The sequence below is a fragment of the Chiloscyllium plagiosum genome, chromosome 4 (assembly GCF_004010195.1).
Source record: "Chiloscyllium plagiosum isolate BGI_BamShark_2017 chromosome 4, ASM401019v2, whole genome shotgun sequence".
Classification (NCBI taxonomy): Eukaryota; Metazoa; Chordata; class Chondrichthyes; order Orectolobiformes; family Hemiscylliidae; genus Chiloscyllium; species Chiloscyllium plagiosum.
Window position 1 is genome coordinate 61,634,713 of NC_057713.1, and position 5,461 is coordinate 61,640,173.

A 5,461-nucleotide genomic window follows, 5' to 3' on the forward strand; every position below is an offset into this window, starting at 1 on the left:
TGCCTGGAGGAAGAGCGCCTCATCTTCCGCCTAAGAACCCTCCAAGCACAAGGGATGAATGCAGATTTCTCCAGTTTCCTCATTTCCCCTCCCCCCACCTTATCTCAGTCCCAATCCTCGGACTCAGCAGCGCCTTCTTGACCTGCAATCTTCTTCCCGACCTCTCCGGCCTATCACCCTCACCTTAACCTCCTTTCACCTATCGCATTCCCAACGCCCCGCCCCCAAGTCCCTCCTCCCTACCTTTTATCTTAGCCTGCATGGCACACCTTCCTTATTCCTGAAGAAGGGCTTATGCCCGAAACGTCAATTCTCCTGCTCCGTGGATGCTGCCTGACCTGCTGATCTTTGAGGGGCCCTATTCTCTCCTTAGTGTAAATATATGGCTTACTTGAATAACAGAAGGCTGGCTGTGACTGTGGATGTATTCAGTATTCAGAAGCCTGTGGTGACATTGTGTAACCCACGCAGGGGGCGGTCACGTGACGTCCCGTTTCGCGCCCCAGAAGAGTGCGGGCGGTCACGTGACGTCCCGTTTCGCGCCTAGGAAGCGGGCCGAGGAGGTCACGTGATGCTCCATTTCGCGGGCAAAAGAAGGTCACGTGGGGTCTGACATCCGGGAATGCGAGGAGGTGGGGAATGGAGTCAGATCAACACCCAATCAGAAGATAATTCTACCTCAGTGTTTATATGACGTTTTTTATTGTGTAAAAGACTGAAACAGGGACAGAACGAGGTCTTACTTTCTGAACTGACACACTTTGTAGTTTTGTCAGGGACAAAAAGGTTTAGACCCAGAGCTCTGAATGCTTTGTCCGCTTACTGTTTAAAATAAATTAAGAGTGTGAGACCGAATATCTTCTCCTATTGCTTCATTTAAAAGCGCACGCAGGACTTGGCTCACACATAGAAGAAAGTAAGTTGGTAGATTGAGCCAAAATCCAACAAATTGGTGACCCCGACGTGATGAAGACGGAGAAGTGACGGAAAGTGAGAAAAATAGAAACAACGGACAACTGACGTTTGATGACAACAACAAGCGGCGCCGCATAAAAAAGTGAGCAGACGCCTGTTTATATCGAAGTTCTGCAATTGGAGATACTAAATTGATTGTTGTCATTATACTGCAAGTGTCCTAGTAATAGTAAGTGGACAAAGTATTGATATAGTACGTACGGGTTTAAAGTCCCATGGGGTTAGAGTCCCCATAAAAGCAACAAAGTTTGAGACATACAGGTTTAAAGTCCCGTGGGGTTTAGAGTCCTCATAAAAGCAACAAGGTATGTAAGTGTGAGGAGGTTTAAAGTCCATTGAGCAGGATCTCATAAAAGCAACGCTCACAAATTTTGGTATGATTGATGTGTTGTAAGTTTTAAGAATTATATTGGGGAATGTACGGAGGGTGGTAGAAAAGCCAGTAGCGTTTTGAAGACAGAGACGGTGGTGTTTCAGTGAGAGAGAGTCGATAGTGAAAACCTAACGGTGACAACGAAACTGCTGATAAATCTCGCTGAAAGGGTCAGTTGCTCGGGTGTACTCCATCCAAGCTGACTAGCCACCGGATTTGTCTCCGATTGGGTTGGTTGCTCGGTTATATTTATATCCAAACCAACTGACTACTGGACTGGAGGATTAAAACAAAAATACATAAAATGGAAGGGGAGTTTGATAAAGAGTGTTAAGAATACGGAGGATGTTCCTCCGATTTAGTGTTGCCCATAAAACAGCAGTGGGGTAAAGCCAGAAGTCAGTTAGTCAGTGGGCTTGCAAAGAACAAACAAAAAACAATGATGGAGAAATATGACAAGATTTGGGAGGAATTACAGAAACAGGGCAATGTCCCTAAAGATGAGGAGAGGAAGAAATTGTCACTGTTTTTAGGAAAAACAGAAGAACAAGCTAAATTAGAAGTAGAAGAGCACATGAAGGGAAAGAAAGGGTCAATATTAGTTAGAAGAAAGTGGACAAAAGAAGGCGGGGAGAAAGAAGAGAGGAGGATTCATCTGCACAACATGACGTTAGCCTGTATGGCGGTATAAACATTACAAAAGAGAGTAGGTGGTACCTCTACAACAAAACTGGCAAAGGAGACAGAAAAGTCAGGACCATCTGCGCCATTATATCCTAAATTGCCTGGGGTACAATCACCACCCCCATATCCTGTAATACAAATGCCACTTATGTATGTTCAAGAAGGGGTGTTAGATATGCAAGAAGTAGGAACAAGAGAGTACAACGTAGTAAAACAGAGACTGGCGGAAGCTGTAGAAGAAAGTATCAGAAAAGTAGAAAAATTAACACTAGAAGTTGATCAGAGGGTTAAGGAAGCGGAGGAAGCAAACAGGGGGATAATGACGCACAGTAGAAACAAAGAACAGCCAAAACAGGGGAGATGTTTAGCAGTGCAGGAGCCAGATGCTCACTCGACACAGTATAGTGCTGAGAATGAAAAGAGTGGAAGATTACATGATTCAGGTCAGTTATTGGATGATGGGTTCTCAGACAGAAGAAGGAGAGATTTGAGGGAAGAACAGGATAGAGAGAAATTGGATGGGGAGTAGTCTACAAGTAGTATAGATATTGAGGACGAAGAATCCCTGACAGACGATGATCCAAACACCTACCCAGTCACCTTGAAAGGCTCACTCACAATGCATACCGAACATGGCCCTTCACTGAAGCCCCTCCCTAAACCAAGTTACAATTTGCGTCAAAGAGACACATTACGACAATCTATAAAGTATCAGCACCACCAAATGCCATTAATTTACAGAGGCTCTTACCTGGGGAATGTTTATCAGTTCTTCACATATACTCATATGAATTGCATCCTGGATAAAATGCCCCCACCCATGGAGGAAGGTGGGCCCTGGATGACAAACTTTTCTCAATATACACTAGGTCACAAGTGGACTGGAGAGCATTGTTGGGTAAGCAATTGAGTATGTGGGAAATACAGCAGATTGAAGCGTCTGCGGGGAGCACCTTATTACCTGATTCGGACCCGTTTGCGCAGCATGCCACCTGTGTGGGAAGGGCAATGAGGGAGAGATTTCCGATTCCACCGGGAGCGATGCACTCACTCACCTTCACAATGAAGGAGGGTGAGGATATGCCTGCCTTTTTGGCTAGGTGTAAGGACACGTGGACAGATACTGCGGGGAGCCATCCAGGGTCAGGTCAGTTACAGACCACGTTATTTAGAAATGACGTTATGGCAGGGATGCTTAAGGAAGTAAAAGAGGCAATGGAGAGTAATCCTGATATCCCAGGTTGTTCTACAGAACAGTGGGAAAAACATTTGACGCACCACATGAAGCGTTACAGGACAAAACAGGATGAAGATAAACAGAGCAACAAATCAGCTCAAGTGCAGTTGTTGACGTTACAGCTCGATGAGGCTAGAAGGAAGGCTAATGATACAAAGAAGGCCTCCGAAAAGACAACTAATCAGATGGTTCAGCGGCCGTTGCCACAAAACAACCCGCTGAGTTTAAACCCAACACCTGATTGGATGCCATCCTACCCCCAATATGGGGGCAGGCCTATAGGTGTTCCCGGAGGAATGCGTGGTAGAGGAAGGGGTCGCGGAGGATTCAGAGGTCAGCCACTCAACACCTGTTTTGAGTGTGGCCAACCCGGGCATTGGAGAAGGGATTGTCGCATGTTGTGGGGAATCCAGGGAGGCCAGGGATTGATCCAAGGACAGTATGTCCGCGCAAGTCAGCCTCCTTTTCAACAGGCTGTTCAGCCTTACCAAGTCCCAAATGCAGCTGCAGCCCCGGTGCAAGGACAGTACCCCCAAACTATGCTGGAAGGGCAGGGGTATGAATATTGACGGGGCCCGAGAACCCAGGGGCATGTGGGGTTGGCAGACCCCTATATGCAAATGAAGGTAATGGACAAGAATCTGTCTTTTTTGGTTGACACGGGTGCAAGATTTTCTACCATCACTTATGATATACCTCGGTCAAGCATGTCATCCTCTAGCGTCCAGTTAGTAGGGTTCTCGGGTAAACCAGAAAATCTGCCTTTGACATCGCCACTGATCACATCAGTGGCCAGACAGACCTCTCGTCACCAGTATATTTCATCACCTGCATGCCCCGTGAATTTGATGGGACGTGACTTGCTGGTGAGATGCGGGATTTCGGTTTTGTGCGGATCAGACGGACTGGTAGTGACCTTTCCAAATGGCCATTCCGTCAACTGTTCTATGACAATGATTCACTCTGGATCCCAAATGATGTTATCACCGGACACATCACCAACAGCAGAAGGGCAGTGGGCAGATATATACTGGGGACTTCTCGAACCCGAAAACAGGCAAAACAACGGCATACAGTCTTTATATAACCGATGGCGACCCTGGGTTCAGATGCTGCATCCCTATGCTCCTCCTGCAGATCCCCTTCATGTTACCTTATATTATGATAGAGCTGATAATGAAATTTATCAGCATGCATTCTATCAGCACCTAGAAGGGACTCAATGGGATATTTCTTCCAGTTGCATTCTGCTTGGAAAGGAAGGTGTGGCGGGTGTTGTTGAATTAACTGCAGAACAGTTGGAATGGTATGAGATGTCTGAAGAAGCTATACCTCATGTCACATTGGCTGTGCATGCTGAATATCAGGCCAAGGATCTGGGACCTATGTCCAAAAGCTTGATGGTGCTAACTGACTGGGTGTGGACTCAGTTACCCGGTTTACAATATTCATCATCAGAGGAAGCCTACAGAATTATGTACAGGACAACTGACAAGGTACTGCTGGACCATAGGCAGATTGAAAAGTTTCATGGTAGGGAGAAAACAGACCATCCACAGGCTGCAGCGATGCTTGACTCTCTACCAGATACCTTGTGGTCAGCAAGTTCAACGGACGTTGGTTACTGCAAACACGTCACACCAATCACATTCGATTTAATTGACCACACTCCAATTTGGCAGAGACAATATTCACACAAACCACAGGCTGAAACCGGCATTGCCGACACAATTGAAGGATTGTTAGCAGCAGGGGTGCTAGAACCCTCCCAATCGGCCTGGAACACCCATATCTTACCTGTAGAGAAGCAGAATACCGGTAGATATAGGATGGCGCGTGATCTTCGACGGATTAATAGTGTCGTTTCTACTCCAACAGTTCCAGTTCCAAACCCGTACACTGCGATGTCTGTGCTGACCTCTGACCATAAGTGGTTCTCGTGCATTGATCTGGCCAACGCGTTCTTCTGTTTGCCCCTAGCTGAACATCTGAGGGACATTTTTTCGTTCACCTACAAAGGTCAACAATTGCGTTATACAAGGGTCCCTCAAGGGTTTATTTTGTCACCTGGGGTGTTTAATCAGGTACTGAAACAGCAGCTGAAGGATCTGACGCTCCCAAAGGGGGTGGTATTGATCCAGTATGTGGATGACATTCTTTTGGCAGCACCTGATCATGTTTCTTGTCTGGAA

At 46.5% G+C, this 5,461-nt stretch overlaps 1 long non-coding RNA gene across 2 annotated transcripts in view; it reads right to left on the bottom strand.

Annotated features, from left to right (window-relative positions):
• LOC122549085 overlaps positions 1–5,461 on the bottom strand; it is a 46,135-nt gene that overhangs the window by 35,735 nt on the left and 4,939 nt on the right. For both annotated transcript variants that reach the window (XR_006311405.1, XR_006311404.1), the window contains exon 2: positions 5,067–5,280. This is a non-coding gene — a long non-coding RNA (uncharacterized LOC122549085). The remainder of the gene's footprint in view (positions 1–5,066; positions 5,281–5,461) is intronic.